An 18,972-nucleotide genomic window follows, 5' to 3' on the forward strand; every position below is an offset into this window, starting at 1 on the left:
CTTTAACCGCATTGACACATAAGGGGAAGAAGTATGAATGGACTTCCGAACAAGAGGGTGCCTTCCAATTGTTGAAAAAGAAGTTGACTACGGCACCTATTTTATCGTTACCTGACGGAATGGAAGATTCTGTTATCTACTGCGACGCATCAAGAATGGGTTTTGGGTGTGTTCTTATGCAACGGAAGAAGGTGATTGTATATGCTTCTCGACAACTCAAAATTCATGAACAAAACTACACCACACACGATCTGAAATTGGGCGTCGTTGTTTTTGCATTAAAGATGTGGAGACATTATCTATATGGGGTCAAGTTCATCATATACACTGACCACAAAAGTCTCCAACATATTTTAAATCAAAAGCAACTAAATATGAGGCAGCGTAGGTGGGTTGAGCTGCTAAATGATTATGATTGTGAAATCCGTTATCACCCGGGGAAAGCAAATGTGGTAGCCAATGCCTTGATTCGAAAGGAAAGAGAACCTATTCGAGTAAAAGCTATGAACATGATTATTCATACTAATCTTACTACTCGAATAAAAGAGGCACAACAGGAGGTTTTGAAGGAAGGAATTTTTGGAAGGGAAATACTCAAAGGATTAGAAAAACAGCTTAATATTCGGGAAGATGGAACCAGGTATTTAGCTGAAAGAATTTGGGTACCAAGGAATGGGGATTTGAGGAAAGTGGTACTAGATGAAGCACATAAAACCAGATATTCAATACATCCCGGAGCGGGAAAAATGTACCAAGACCTCAAGAGAAACTTTTGGTGGCCAGGAATGAAGGCCGATATAGCCATATATGTAGGAGCATGTTTGACTTGTTCTAAAGTCAAAGCTGAGCATCAGAAACCATCGGGTCTACTCCAACAACCTGAAATCCCAGAATGGAAATGGGAAAACATTACCATGGATTTCATTGCTAAGTTACCGAGAACTGCAGGTGGTTATGATATGATTTGGGTAATAGTCGATCGTCTTACTAAGTCAACACACTTTCTGCCAATAAAAGAAGAGGATGGTATAGAGAAATTAGCACGATTATATCTGAAAGAAGTTGTTTCTAGACATGGTATAGTAATCTCTATTATCTCTGATCGTGATAGCAGATTTACTTCTAGATTCTGGTAGGCATTACACGAAGCGTTGGGAACTCGTCTAGATTTAAGTACTGTCTATCATCTACAAACTGATGGGCAGAGTGAAAGGATGATTCATACACTTGAAGACATGCTACGAGCATGTGTTATTAATTTTGGAAGCAGTTGGGATCGACATCTACCGTTAGCTGAGTTTTCCTACAACAACAGCTATCATTCTAGCATTGAGGCGGCACCATTCGAGGCACTTTATGGGACGAAGTGCAGGTCTCCGATTTGTTGGAGTGATGTGGGGGAAAACAGATTACATGTCTAGAAATTATCCAGGAAACTACCGACAAGGTCATTCAGATTCAGCAACGATTGAAAACAGCCCGGAGTCGGCAAAAGAGCTATGCAGATGTTAGAAGGAAACCTTTAGAGTTTGAGGAGGGTGATATGATTATGCTTAAGGTATCACCTTGGAAAGGTGTTATTCATTTTGGAAAGCGAGGGAAATTGAGCCCAAGATACATTGGGCCATTCAAGATCGAAAAACGCATTGGGCCGGTGGCCTATCGACTTGAACTACCTCCACAATTAGAAAAGATTCACAACACCTTTCATGTTTTGAACCTGAAGAAATGCCTAGCTATCGAAGATCTCATTATCCCTTTAGACGAAATTAAGATTGACGAGAAACTAAATTTCGTCGAAGAACCCGTCGAAATTATGGATCGTGAGGTCAAACGACTCAAACAAAGTAAGATACCAATCGTTAAAGTTCAGTGGAATGCTCGTAGAGGACCTGAATTCACTTGGGAACGAGAAGACCAAATGAAGCTGAAGTACCCACATTTGTTTTCCGATATCACACGTTAACTAGGTACTATTCTAAATTTCGGGATGAAATTTAATTTAACGGGTGTGTAATGTAACGACCCGGATTTTTTCGCTAATATATTGAAGATTAATATTTATATAATTAATGTTTCTAACATGTTAAGCAATCAAACTCATTAAGAATTGGTTATTTGCAATGAATTTTATACAAACGTTTGGCCACCCAGTCTGTCTGACGATTCACGAACGTCATAAATTGAAATAATTATATAATGATGTATATATGGATATATATATATATATACTTATGATTTGTTAAAATGATATTTAAGTATCTCATTATATATAATAACAATTGGTTATATACATAAAATGAGATTACTAACTTAAAGACTTCAAGACTATATACATATATATAACGATCAACGTTGTAATAACTTCTAAATTAAAATGTATGTATATGTATTGTACTAATATGTATTAATACACTTTTGAAAGACTTAATAATATATATCAATATATTTATACTCAATAAAGATAGCTATACTCATTTTCTCATTCAATTTATCAAGAATCCTATTCGTATTCATACAGTATTTATACCCGTATCATACCCAGCTTCTATACGTATTTACTATGGGTATATACATACCAAATCATTGATATTAGCTGCCCTCAATCAGTTGAGAGATATGTATAAACATGATGTAGACTTGTGGGAACCATGGCTTGGAAACTAGTATGACTAAATGCATAAAATTACAAACCATGGAGCCATGTTGTTGCCCCCATTTTGATGCCAACATGTAGTATAAATAACCATCTATTTCATTCCAATTAACTACATCATTTTACTCTCTAAACACATACTCAAACACTCTCTCAAACCTCCATTCAATTCAGCAAGTATTGGTCTCATAATCAAGTTATAATCATCGTAACAAAGCTTGATCAAGAACACTTCAATAATTCCAAGCCATCAAGGGTATCTTTGAACTCAAGATATTCTCCTTATTTCTCCAGCAACTTTACTCATTTTATTTGAGGTAGTAACCTTATTCATAATCTTATTCGATTCGTATTCATATAGCTATCTTATTTTGAGTTATAACTAATAACAACAAGAACATAGTTTAGATTATTTCTAAACTTGTTTGCAAATAAACTTAATCCTTCTAACTTGACTTTTAAAACACTTCAACACATGTATTATGACAGTATGTCAAGCTAACAAAAGGATATAAAACTTGTAAACACAAAGAACACCTTAAAATCGAATATACGCCGTCTTAGTCGAACGGGGGCTGTTTTGGGTTTAATTTTAAAAATCTATCTTAAACTTTGAATTAAAAGATTTCCTTTGGTGAAAAATCTTATTTTATATGGATATGAAATATATCCAAAATCCATGGTTAAACTCTAAGTGGAAGTATGTTTTTCAAAAGGGTCATCAAGATGTCGTTCTTACGACGGATATGACTATCTTCTCTTATTTGACACCTAAGCTGTATTTTTGACTATAAACCTATAATTTTTCTGTTAAGATTAATAATGTTGAGTTCGATACGAAACCATGGAAACTCGAATCACTCAAAACAGATTTGTAACGAAGAAATTATGGGTAAAACAAAATTGGATATTTTTCTTAATTTTTAGCTACGGACATGATTCATAAAAATGGATGCTAACCTTATTCTAACTAACTTACCTTGTATCCTACATGTATTTATACATGTATTATTCCCGAACTTATGGAAATACAATTTATAATAGTCGTGATTAAGTTCTATGACAATATATTACAGTCTTAATAAAGATCGTAAGGCACCATATATATATACGACTTGATCACCGTGGATTCGTATACAAAGTTTTGACATATCATTTTGACTTCTTCTATATATATTATTGGAACAAACTATTAGACGCCATTGGCAGTAATCTCGAGTTAGCTGTGGGTCGAAGTGGATTCCAAAATATTATATACTTTGAGTTGTGATCGAGCCTGAGACATGTATACAATGGGTCGCGGATTGCTTCAGACAATATACATATTATGTGTCTTATTATATTAAGACAATATATTATAGTGTTAGTGAATTCTAACACAATATACGCATTTATATTTATATATATATTTATACTGTTGGACTATTGGACTATTGGACTATTGGACTATTGGACTACGAACGTTGGACTACTAACAATGGAAAATTAAAATTAGCACAAGTATCATAAGTATGGAATATTAATTATATATATATATATATCTTGACACAAGAATATTATTATTAGGTTCGTTAATTTGTCAAAAGGCCAAGTCTTATCACCATCTATTCGAAAATCATCACAAGTGAGTTATAGTCCCATTTTTACTATCTAAATTATTTTGGGGATGAGAATACATGCAAATTTATAAATGTTTTACGAAATAAGCACAAGTTCATGAAACTACATTCTACGGTTGTTTTGTTATACCGAATATCTGTACTTATTATTATTATGCTTGGTAACCTAAGAATTAGTGAAAAACACTAATTGACGCGAATCCTAAAGGTAGATCTACGGGCACCAACCACCCCCAATTTTGAATAGTGAAAATGCTTTAGTACTTCGAAGGGTTCTTGTCAAACATTTGAATAGTGGAATGTATGATGCCAGATATCTTAAGCGCTCTATGTTAAGGTCGGTTACCAGGCGACTCATCGTATGAATGATTTTTGCAGTTGTAATGATCCTGCGCATTTAATTAAATGAAATCTTGTGGCTTATTAAATGTTATGATTATTATATAGAAATTAAACCTATGACTCATCAACATTTTTGTTGACGTTTTAAATGAAAGGACCCGTCCTAATCCATCCAGACGAAGTCCATATCGATTATAAACGATTCACAATAGTTGATTACATTGCGAGGTACTTGACCTCTATATGATACATTTTACAAACATTGCATTCGTTTTTGAAAAGACAATCTTTCATTATATCGAAGGTTGACGTCATGCATACCATTTTATAATATATCTAACTATAATTAACTTAATAATAATCTTGATAAACTTGACGACTCGAATGCAACGTCTTTTGAATTATGTCATGAATGACTCCAAGTAATATCTTTAAAATGAGCAAATGCACAGCGGAAGATTTCTTTCGTACCTGAGAATAAACATGCTTTCAAGTGTCAACCAAAAGGTTGGTGAGTTCATTAGTTTAACATAAATAATCATTTCCATCATTTTAATAGACCACAAGATTTCCATTTCTCATAAATAAGCGTCCCATACATAGAGACAAAATATCATTCATATGGATTGAACACCTGGTAACCGACATTCACAATATGTAAATAAGAATATCCCCATCATTCCGGGATCCTCCTTCGGACATGATATAAATTTCGAAGTACTAAAGCATCCGGTACTTTGGATGGGGCTTGTTGAGCCCGATAGATCTATCTTTAGAGTTCGCGTCAATTAGGGTATCTGTTCCCTAATTCTTAGATTACCAGACTATAAAGGGGCATATTCGATTTAATAATCCAACCATAGAATGTAGTTTTAAGTACTTGTGTCTATTTCGTAAAACAGTTATAAAAGCAGCGCATGTATTCTCAGCCCAAAAATGTAAAGAGTAAAAGGGAGCAAATGAAACTCACCTAATGTATTTTGTAGTAAAAATACATATGACAATATTGAACAATGCAGGGTTGACCTCAGATTCACGAACCTATATCAATTATATGTATTAACACATTGTAATCGGACAGGTTTATATATTATAAATGTTATCTTAGTAAATTATATGTTTTACTAATAATTTAAATATATCTGTTTTACATACTCTAATTAAATAATTTATATAATATAGTTTTGTTAATATATTTATATATTACTAACTTTTATTGTAATAATAATAATAATAATAATAATAATAATAATAATAATAATAATATAGTTTTAATAATAATAATAATAATGATACTAGTAGTAAAAATGTAAAAAAAAATAATAGTATTTCTGTTAATACTAATAATAACAATAACAATAACAATAATAACAACAACAATAATAATAATAATACTAAAGGAAGTTATACCTCAAAAGAATAGGGTTAAAAAAAAAATGCCACCAGCAAGGCTTGAACCCATGACCTCCCGTTCACACATAAACACCCCTAACCAATTCCTCTATCTGATCTTTTCTGATTTAATTAACTCTTAAATTGTTTTAACTCGATTTTAGTCTGTTTCTTTTTCCTTGTTCTTCTTCACAATACATCATTATCGTTATCATTATACTTGTTATCCCATAACCATATTCATAATCATAACATCATCATCATATACATCACAAATCTCCTCGTTATCCCTTCATTCTCTATATCGTGATTATTCCTCACAGCTCATTCAAAAATATAAATGGGTCTCTGCCCAAAGAGGAAGATGTATAATACGGCCCAAGCAAAAAATAAAAAGGCAGCCCAATCAACCAAGCAAAACTCGGTTCATGGCCCAAGACTAGGATCAGATTTAGAAACAGAAAAAAAAAATAAAAAAAATAAACGGTGACCGAATATTTTGGTCCCATGAACCGACACGATCCAAAATACCCATTATATCCATGTCCCACGTATGAGCACCCTTCACAAAATCAATAATAAAATAATATGATGTAATATTGAATGGTTAAACTAGAATTTTAAGAGTGGGGTTGCTTGTTATTGAGGTGTCGGCCATCTTCAACAAAAAGGAAATTCAAATCGTTATTCTATGTAACATTGTCACTGGTTCCTCCTTTATTTATGTTAATCATCATCATTCGTCTACAGAAGCTTCAATCAATAGGACATAGGTGTCGGTTTACATGGGGTCTGATCGAATTATAAAGCAAGCGAACAACAGAACAACCTTGTCTTCTTCATTCGTGAAACAAAACAACGAAACAGAAAGAAAAGAAAAGAAAAGAAAAATATATAAAAAAAAGGTATTCGTTGGGTTTGATTATAGGTTTGTGGGTTCTAAGATGGATGAAGAAACAAAAAACAAATATTAGCAATAACATCATGATGAGTGTAACAAGAAAGGATTTCGAATGGTTGATGGTTACTCGAATAAAATAGAAACAGAATACTGAGACGTTTAAAGTGGTGGTTGTTTGGGCCTTCGAATCATACAGAGAAACAGACACCATGATAGCAGTTGCAACCTCCATGATTGTAGGGTGGTTTCAATAGAGAACGTAACAAAGGGTAGAAGCAATTGAAGATGGTGATATGAGTTTATTAACTGAGGTCTTTGGTTCGTGATAACAACAAAAATAAAAATAGTACAATGGTTTGTGGTGATTGTTTTGTCCTTGAACTGAAGGAGATACAGATATTTTTCGTATGGTTTTTGATGGTATTGTAGGTGGTGTTCAAGATAGGGTTGTTTGCACGAAGGTTTATCATAGAGAACATAAACATAGGTTGCAGCAGGTTTTACTGTTTTGGGTTTCAAGGAGGTATTCATAGGTCTCGGTTAATAGCTAAAAATTATAACAACAGCAGATGTTGGAGCTTGGTTTGGTTTTGGTGTTCATCGATCAATAATAGAGAACAGAAGTAGTAGAAGGGAGGTGATGGTCGATCATTTGAGGTTGTGAAGATGATTGAATAATAGAAATAAAAACATGGTGGTGATTGTGAATGATAAAGAAAGAAAGTAGAAAAGTAGAAGTAATCCTAGATGAATTGATCAATTGTTGTTTTGTAGCCAAGAAATGGTCGATGAAATAAGTCACGGGTTTGAAAAAGTCAAGAAAAATACAAAGATAAAGAAGATAGTAATTAGATACTGAGATATATAGAAAGTGATATATAACAGAAAGTTTACTAATGGCCAAAAAAAGAAAAATCATATTGCGATGATGTAGGGTGTTGGGTGGAAAATGGTTTAGCAATTGATTGATAGTGCATATATATATATATATATATATATATATATATATATATATATATATATATATATATATATATATATGTACCAAAGTGATTTTAAGATAATAATAATAATACATTAAAAAAATGATAATAATTTTAATATGATATTAATAATAACAAAAATAAAATTTTTAATAAATTCAATAAAAATGATAACAATAATATTTTTAGTTAACATCTTTATTTTTATGAACATAATCTTTTAATTATAAATATAACATTAATAATAGTAGTAGTAATAATATTAAGAATACAACTATTGATAATAATATTATTGGTAACAATATAATAATTATACTTTTAACTTGTATTATATATAATATTTAATAGTATTATAATGTAATAGTTTTTATTAAATATTTATTATTTATAGTTTTACAATATACATATCATAATGATTCTTCATTGAGTTATATATATATTTATATATAGATTTATATTAAATTTATACCTAATTATTTTGTATCTTATTTTACATAGTTAATTCTAATGTTTAAATTATATTTTATAATTTCAAAATTACTACATATATTTGCATTTATATATATACACATTTTTATTTACAAACAATCGTTCGTGAATCGTCGGGAGTAGTCAAAGGTCAAATGGTTTCATATAAACTGTTCTAAAAATTTAGAGACTCCACTTTACAGACTTTGCTTATCGTGTCGAAATCATTATAAAATAAAGTTTAAATTTGGTCGGAAATCTCCGGGTCGTCACAGTACCTACCCGTTAAAGAAATTTCGTCCCGAAATTTGATCGTAGTGGTCATAGCTAATATTAAAAATGTTTTCATGACGAATTTGAGCTGATAAATGGAGGTTTATCATCATTGAGTAATATGGATAAAAATAATTCGATTATTCGAAGAGTACGAATGAATGTATCACCAAAGAGTGAAATAGGAAAGTAAAGATTCATCTTAACTTTTGACAGAGTCAGGGTTGAATTTAGAAGATTTGGTGTGTCATAGCTTTTGACGTAGAGGGTTGAATTCCGGAATTCAAGGGATTCATAGAAAATCTTAGAAATCTAAAAGATTTGATTTCTTCGGCGAATAATGAAATTAAGAGCTCTTATAATTAAATACGGTGATCTGTCTCGATTACTCTGTCTGATATTCCCATTATAAATTAAACTTTTTCCGTTCCATTATTCTCACCATTCCTATAATTTCCTTCTCGTTTCATACATCCAAAAGATTCTGAAAATGCTTAATCTAGTTCTGATCCTTGTCATCATTCTTACTATCGCAACAATCATTCTCCTTTTCCAACTTCCACCAGAGGAATCTGCCTTCTTCTACTTCGCTCTTGGGATTATAATGTTTTTAATTCTCCCGTGTCTTTATGTTGCGTTAAACATTGATATACACGATTTGTAATTTATGTGTTGTTATTGGGCTTTATATTCTCTCTTATATTTCAAAGCTCTATGCTTTGGTTTTCTCTTCCCGACTTCAAGTCAAGCGAATAATAGTCCAGAATTTGTAGATATAGAGTTTCGAATGATTATAAGGTTCTAAGCAAGAAGGAACGTGATAACACGGTTTGATTTGTCTAATTACCAGAATCACTGAGAATAGAACTATCAAGAATATATTTTCTTGATATGTTCAGAAGTTACACAGAATGAAAGAGTTATGTAACATGGCACATGATAACGTTATGATCTGTGAATCATCACGTTTCATTAGAAACTCAGCATGACCTACTGTAATATAATCACATTGATCAAGTGTCATTATATTATACTAACTCATGCATCAGTTCCCAACATTACTTCAATAACATTCATATTTTAAGCTCGAAGTTTACAGAATATAGAAACTAACAGTTTCTATATGATGTAACACTGATAGCACGAAGAGATTAATGATTTCAGATAAGAATAGTTATGAAAATATCTTCAGAAATATGGAGGATATTTATAATGAAAGATACGATAATATCTTTGAATTTCTAATATCGATGGATGATGAAGAAGATTTATCCGTAAGGGTTTAGATTCGGAAGCAAGGTATTCGCTAAAGATTTCATCAGAAACAGAATCATTTGGATTCTTTGAAGTCAAACTTATTCTTTGTGATTTGTCCACGGCTTCCTTCATAGTTTCGCATAATCCGCTTTTCGATACTAAATTTTATTATTGAATGTTCCCAATATAATGATACACAGGAAGCACGAGAAGGTATATAATTTCGAACGAGAATATTTATGAAAATATCCTCAGAAATATCGAAGATATTGATGATGATATTTTGGAATTTCTAAGTTCGATGGTTGATGGATAAAGATTTTCCGCAAGATTTTAACATGACTTCAGAGCAAGATATTCTCTAAAGATTTCAACGGATCCAGAATTACCTGGATTCTTTGAATATAGGGTGTGGTCCTTGTATTTATCCTTGGTCTCCTTCGTGGTTAGCTCAATCCGTTTTTCAGTTCCAACTTTTCTGAGCTTTACCAACATACTATTCTTTATCATCAAACTTCCGATGTTCAAAGTCGTTTACGGTTGTCTACGGTTTCTGCTGCTTCATTCAACTTTTTCAACATTCAGAGTATTGATTTGTAGACTGAGTGCTTTTCAGAATTTCAGAATGAAAGATCATAATTCTAAGAGATAAATGTTATACATATAACTGTTGATGTAGATATGCTGTAAGTTTTCAAAGTACTGGTTGCTGATTCCCGGTAATTGTTATGGCAGTTCTCGTTACAAGATGCGGATGAGTATATGATAAGGTTTCTATGAATAAATATAATGATTTATCAGAGAGATTTAAGCCAAGAAGCAACGAGGTTGCTGGTATGTTTGCTGGTAATATGGGGGAATATAAAAGGTTCCCTGATAATAATAAAAGAGCACGCATTTATATTGAGGTTATAATAAGGTTGTTTCGAACGAAAAGTCGAAGTTGACTTGCTGGAGCTATGACAAAATTTGCTACTTTGAAAAGGGATTGTAAAGTTATTTTAGGTAATAATAATGCTAAAGGAGCTAACACAGATACGGGTTAAACGTTTTACTCAGGTTCCGAGTGTTTTCAGGTGCATAACTATATGCGTCAATCTCTTCTTCCGTAGATGAAGTGCGGTTGGTTCATACTCTCGATTGAGGTGTTTTCAAGAATCATGAAATGTTTGAACGCAGATTATAATCGTCAAGATACAAATGAGGTTTAAGATGAAATCAAATTTCAAGCTTGAAGAAATGTTTAGTTTCATATGTTATAATCCATATTTTAATTCATTTTAATTGTCTAATGCTATTAGTCACAGTCGATAGTCCACAGTAACAGTCCAATAATTCATATATTGCTTAATATATAATATTCTAATTAATTAATTCATATCGTGACCCTTGTACATGTCTCAGATTCGATCACAACTAAAAGTAGATATATTATTTGAGAATCAACCTCAACCCTGTATAGAGAACTCGATCATTACTGCATATAGAGTGTCTATGGTGATTCCAAATAATATATGTAGATGCGTCGATATGATATGTCAAAACCTTGTATACGTGTCCCGATATTTAAAGTGCGTAAAATAAATAACAGAAATTAAATAACGATAAATAAAGTGCGTAAAGTAAATAACAGAAATTAAATAACAACAAATAAAATTGCGAGAATTAAATTGCGATAATTAAATTGCGATAAATAAAATGTAATACGGAATTAACAGTTAGCTAGGAACAGTTAGCTAGAATTTTGTTAGCGTGGATTCTTAACAAAATTTCATATTTTTAATTAGTCTGTTTCTAATCAATTTATTTTTTTATTGTGTCCATTTTTTCTTCATTATGCCACTTGTTGGATTTTGATATGTCAAAATCCTAATATGAAATTGAATTTGAATGAAATTAGTTATTCCTTGGTGAACGGATACGTATATCGGTGGATGTAAGTAGGATAGTATATGACTATTGAAACAGATTCAAAGAACGTACAATGTAACTTATTAATGTGAAATTTAAATATTCCTCGGGTATTACCTACCCGTTAAAATATTTTCACCATTAACAGTTTGTACAAGAGAATTTTTAATTACAATCTTTATGAAAACATATATACATATATATTTTCTTCAGATGTATTCATGGATTTAAGGAGTTAATATGATATTAAACTCATTTGCTTTTCGGTTGGAACTAGAATAAATAATCTCTAAAACTTTAGAGATTACATATTCGCCATGTCGAACGAAGATAAATGAGGTAGAACGATACGTAGAACGAAGATCATACTCAAAGTACAGATGATGATATTGAAGCATGGATTGTTGATGGTACTGGTGCTGTTATTGATGGTACTGTTGGTACCGGTGATGTTGCTGAAGCTGGTACATTTTGCACCATATTCTCCGAATTGGTTATTCGAGCGAGAAGTTCGTTGAATTATTACTCCAGGATGATTTTCGATCGGAACGAGCCGATGAATAAGGTTCAGAATTGTGGATAGAATATAATCTTGTCGAGTTACCCTGGAAATGAGACTGAAAATGGTGTCTCGAACAGGTTCGCCGATAAACGCTTCAGGTTCATTGTCAAGAGGTGAATTCGGTTGGTGGAAGGGATTGCCTCCTTCGCGTCTCCATTGATTAAGTCGACTACGAATGCATCAGATGAATTGGGGATGGCTGATTGATTGATTCATTCTGGTGACACCGCTTTCGGAGCTTTGGTGAATATCCATGTCGAAATAGTTGTCGGAATAACCATCGGAATAGTTATCGAAATCTGAGGGACTCGAACTGGTTGAGGGATTCATCTCGTACAATCAGATGAAGGATTTTCGATAAGAAATAGATTATAGGATGTAGATTAGTACCCTACAATACATAATTTACATATGCATATATTATACTAAAATCCCATAAGTTACGGAGGAATCTACGGAAGCTGTCAGGCAAAGTTTACAGTAACAGATATGCTAAGATATGAATTAGCAGATACCCTAAGATACGAATTTTGTCTATACACTATTCATGCAATCATTGCAGTAAGATGTGTCTAGACTAAGAATGATAAGCAGGTAATTTCCTAAGGATGATAAGCAGATGATTTCCGACAAAAATGATAAGCAAAACTTTTGACTTGCAGACACGGTCGAAGTCCAGACTCACTAATGCATCTTAATGACTATCAGTTAGACACACTAATGCAAGACCCGGTTCACTAAGACCACCACTCTGATACCAACTGAAAGGACCCGTCCTAATCCATCCGGACGAAGTCCATATCGATTATAAACGATTCACAACAGTTGATTACATTGCGAGGTACTTGACCTCTATATGATACATTTTACAAACATTGCATTCGTTTTTGAAAAGACAATCTTTCATTATATCGAAGGTTGACGTCATGCATACCATTTTATAATATATCTAACTATAATTAACTTAATAATAATCTTGATAAACTTGACGACTCGAATGCAACGTCTTTTGAATTATGTCATGAATGACTCCAAGTAATATCTTTAAAATGAGCAAATGCACAGCGGAAGATTTCTTTCGTACCTGAGAATAAACATGCTTTCAAGTGTCAACCAAAAGGTTGGTGAGTTCATTAGTTTAACATAAATAATCATTTCCATCATTTTAATAGACCACAAGATTTCCATTTCTCATAAATAAGCGTCCCATACATAGAGACAAAATATCATTCATATGGATTGAACACCTGGTAACCGACATTCACAATATGTAAATAAGAATATCCCCATCATTCCGGGATCCTCCTTCGGACATGATATAAATTTCGAAGTACTAAAGCATCCGGTACTTTGGATGGGGCTTGTTGAGCCCGATAGATCTATCTTTAGAGTTCGCGTCAATTAGGGTATCTGTTCCCTAATTCTTAGATTACCAGACTATAAAGGGGCATATTCGATTTAATAATCCAACCATAGAATGTAGTTTTAAGTACTTGTGTCTATTTCGTAAAACAGTTATAAAAGCAGCGCATGTATTCTCAGCCCAAAAATGTAAAGAGTAAAAGGGAGCAAATGAAACTCACCTAATGTATTTTATAGTAAAAATACATATGACAATATTGAACAATGCAGGGTTGACCTCAGATTCACGAACCTATATCAATTATATGTATTAACACATTGTAATCGGACAGGTTTATATATTATAAATGTTATCTTAGTAAATTATATGTTTTACTAATAATTTAAATATATCTGTTTTACATACTCTAATTAAATAATTTATATAATATAGTTTTGTTAATATATTTATATATCACTAACTTTTATTGTAATAATAATAATAATATAGTTCTAATAATAATAATAATAATGATACTAGTAGTAAAAATGTAAAAAAAAATAATAGTATTTCTGTTAATACTAATAATAACAATAACAATAACAATAATAACAACAACAATAATAATAATACTAAAGGAAGTTATACCTCAAAAGAATAGGGTTAAAAAAAAATGCCACCAGCAAGGCTTGAACCCATGACCTCCCGTTCACACATAAACACCCCTAACCAATTCCTCTATCTGATCTTTTCTGATTTAATTAACTCTTAAATTGTTTTAACTCGATTTTAGTCTGTTTCTTTTTCCTTGTTCTTCTTCACAATACATCATCATCGTTATCATTATACTTGTTATCCCATAACCATATTCATAATCATAACATCATCATCATATACATCACAAATCTCCTCGTTATCCCTTCATTCTCTATATCGTGATTATTCCTCACAGCTCATTCAAAAATATAAATGGGTCTCTGCCCAAAGAGGAAGATTTATAATACGGCCCAAGTAAAAAATAAAAAGGCAGCCCAATCAACCAAGCAAAACTCGGTTCATGGCCCAAGACTAGGATCAGATTTAGAAACAGAAAAAAAAATAAAAAAAATAAACGGTGACCGAATATTTTGGTCCCATGAACCGACACAATCCAAAATACCCATTATATCCATGTCCCACGTATGAGCACCCTTCACAAAATCAATAATAAAATAATATGATGTAATATTGAATGGTTAAACGAGAATTTTAAGAGTGGGGTTGCTTGTTATTGAGGTGTCGGCCATCTTCAACAAAAAGGAAATTCAAATCGTTATTCTATGTAACATTGTCACTGGTTCCTCCTTTATTTATGTTAATCATCATCATTCGTCTACAGAAGCTTCAATCAATAGGACATAGGTGTCGGTTTACATGGGGTCTGATCGAATTATAAAGCAAGCGAACAACAGAACAACCTTGTCTTCTTCATTCGTGAAACAAAACAACGAAACAGAAAGAAAAGAAAAGAAAAGAAAAATATATAAAAAAAAGGTATTCGTTGGGTTTGATTATAGGTTTGTGGGTTCTAAGATGGATGAAGAAACAGAAAACAAATATTAGCAATAACATCATGATGAGTGTAACAAGAAAGGATTTCGAATGGTTGATGGTTACTCGAATAAAATAGAAACAGAATACCGAGACGTTTAAAGTGGTGGTTGTTTGGGCCTTCGAATCATACAGAGAAACAGACACCATGATAGCAGTTGCAACCTCCTTGATTGTAGGGTGGTTTCAATAGAGAACGTAACAAAGGGTAGAAGCAATTGAAGATGGTGATATGAGTTTATTAACTGAGGTCTTTGGTTCGTGATAACAACAAAAATAAAAATAGTACAATGGTTTGTGGTGATTGTTTTGTCCTTGAACTGAAGGAGATACAGATATTTTTTGTATGGTTTTTGATGGTATTGTAGGTGGTGTTCAAGATAGGGTTGTTTGCACGAAGGTTTATCATAGAGAACATAAACATAGGTTGCAGCAGGTTTTACTGTTTTGGGTTTCAAGGAGGTATTCATAGGTCTCGGTTAATAGCTAAAAATTATAACAACAGCAGATGTTGGAGCTTGGTTTGGTTTTGGTGTTCACCGATCAATAATAGAGAACAGAAGTAGTAGAAGGGAGGTGATGGTCGATCATTTAAGGTTGTGAAGATGATTGAATAATAGAAGTAAAAACATGGTGGTGATTGTGAATGATAAAGAAAGAAAGTAGAAAAGTAGAAGTAATCCTAGATGAATTGATCAATTGTTGTTTTGTAGCCAAGAGATGGTCGATGAAATAAGTCACGGGTTTGAAAAAGTCAAGAAAAATACAAAGATAAAGAAGATAGTAATTAGATACTGAGATATATAGAAAGTGATATATAACAGAAAGTTTACTAATGGCCAAAAAAAGAAAAATCATATTGCGATGATGTAGGGTGTTGGGTGGAAAATGGTTTAGCAATTGATTGATAGTGCATATGTATAAAGATATATATATATATATATATATATATATATATATATATATATATATATATATATATATATATATATATAGGTACTAAAGTGATTTTAAGATAATAATAATAATACATTAAAAAAATGATAATAATGTTAATATGATATTAATAATAACAAAAATAAAATTTTTAATAAATTCAATAAAAATGATAACAATAATATTTTTAGTTAACATCTTTATTTTTATGAACATAATCTTTTAATTATAAATATAACATTAATAATAGTAGTAGTAATAATATTAAGAATACAACTATTGATAATAATATTATTGGTAACAATATAATAATTATACTTTTAACTTGTATTATATATAATATTTAATAGTATTATAATGTAATAGTTTTTATTAAATATTTATTATTTATAGTTTTACAATATACATATCATAATGATTCTTCATTGAGTTATATATATATTTATATATAGATTTATATTAAATTTATACCTAATTATTTTGTATCTTATTTTACATAGTTAATTCTAATGTTTAAATTATATTTTATAATTTCAAAATTACTACATATATTTGCATTTATATATATACACATTTTTATTTACAAACAATCGTTCGTGAATCGTCGGGAGTAGTCAAAGGTCAAATGGTTTCATATAAACTGTTCTAAAAATTTAGAGACTCCACTTTACAGACTTTGCTTATCGTGTCGAAATCATTATAAAATAAAGTTTAAATTTGGTCGAAAATCTCTGGGTCGTCACATTAAACATATTTATTCTCAGGTGAATATTAAAAACGCTTCCGCTGTCGTATGCCAACCCAAGGTCAAGATTTGGAGTCGGCATAATTGTTTATATTGTTTAAACTTGCATTCGGAGTATTTGTTGTAATATATTTGATCATATTGTAATGGGTTGTGTAAAAACTTATTTATTTGAGGAGATTGTCTTTGATAGACAATCTAAATTATGTCATTAAGACCTTTATTCAATAATAAAGGTTATGGTTGTTTTTAAAAAACGAATGCAAGATTTGAAAAACGTCTCATATAGAGGTCAAAACCTCACAAAGAAACCAATTAATATGAAACGTTTATAATTAATATGAACGGAGCATTTCAGCAACAAAACTAACAATTAATTATTTGACTCGTACGCTTCGTTCTCGCTTCTTATAAACGTCTAAACTTCATTTTTAAGTCTCACATGACTTAACACTATCAAAACCCATGTATAAACTTATGCATGCATACATTCTCAAATATATATACATATACGTTTATACAACAACTAACACTTTAATTTATTTTTCATATAATCGAACGAGTTATAAGCGGACTAACGATTAAATATGTACCTTTAGACATGTACGGGAAAATGGGATGTTACAATTTCCTACTTTTTAATGTTGTGTTGGCTTTTTTGATAAGTTAAATTGTATAGTTTTATAATTCGCGGGTCGTTATCAGTGGGATACGAGCACGGGGAAAATAATTAGTTGTTAACGGGTAAAGAAAAAATTATTGTGGGCGGGTCCTTAATATAATGGATCGGTATCCGTCGTCCGCGAGTGTCATCCCAAACACACTAATAACAATGTATAATTGATTCGTATAATTTAAAGTAAACGAGGATCATCAAAACCCCCATAAATACTTACTTTAACGAACATAACACGTATGCAGTTTATTTACTTAGAATTCAAATTACTTTCATGGTTTATTTACATGTTATTTTTATATAATATTAAGTTACATACCTACTCAAGATCGTTCAATTTTAATTTCGTGCATATTTAAGTTCCGCGAAATCACGTGTAATAAACTAGTAAAAAAACAAAAAACAAAAAAAATTAAAGACATTATTCAGTACATTGTCCAGTGATTTCACTTCATCTTTTCATTGTTCCCGTATTGCTAAATTTATACGCCATGGTTATAACTCTGTATTATGTACACTTTACTTTTTTCGCCCCTCAATTTTCATATTTTTTGGCAAAAATAATGAATACTTATATAACATGTTTTGGAAAAGAAAACGTCTTCAACAAAAAATTCAGTAGAAACTCAATGACGCTCGTACTTAGAAAGCGGCAAACAAACTATCCATACCTGATGACGTAGGGTTTTATTAATTAGGGCCTACGATTGACTTAGCGCACAAGTTATCTAAACCCTAATTATCAAATATAAATATAGGGCAAAAACCTACATCAAGGACACTCCTCCCATCGCATACGGCTCTCTCCATCTCATGCTAAATGCCTCTTTACGGCGACTACACGATCTAGGGTTTTTTCCTACGGATCTCGTAGGGTTTTTCTCCCTCTGGTCGTCGATAGATCCCGACTATCGATCGACGGGTAATTCGTTAGCCACCCTCCCGAGATCATCATCTCGGGTACGGGTTATCACGGTAGCCGGACCGGAGGTTAACAACGTTGACGCCTAAAAAAACCCATCTCATATTGTTGTTTGTGGATATATTTTACCTCGGAAAATATATGCAAGAACAATACCTCATACCTAATCCTCATCTACACAAAACCAAACTATCCGAAACCATGTAACTAACAAACCAAACAAAGCACCATCAAACAAAGGATGCAAATGCGTCAAAACAACATATTATGGATCAACTTTACCATTTTACTGTTGATAATCTCCTGAAAGAAGTCTTCACCAGAATGATTTTTAATCTTGAAAGAGAGGGCATTTGATGATCCCTCCTCAATCAACGTTCCCAAATATGGGAATAAA

This window comes from Rutidosis leptorrhynchoides, chromosome 9 (genome assembly GCF_046630445.1).
Source record: "Rutidosis leptorrhynchoides isolate AG116_Rl617_1_P2 chromosome 9, CSIRO_AGI_Rlap_v1, whole genome shotgun sequence".
Classification (NCBI taxonomy): Eukaryota; Viridiplantae; Streptophyta; class Magnoliopsida; order Asterales; family Asteraceae; genus Rutidosis; species Rutidosis leptorrhynchoides.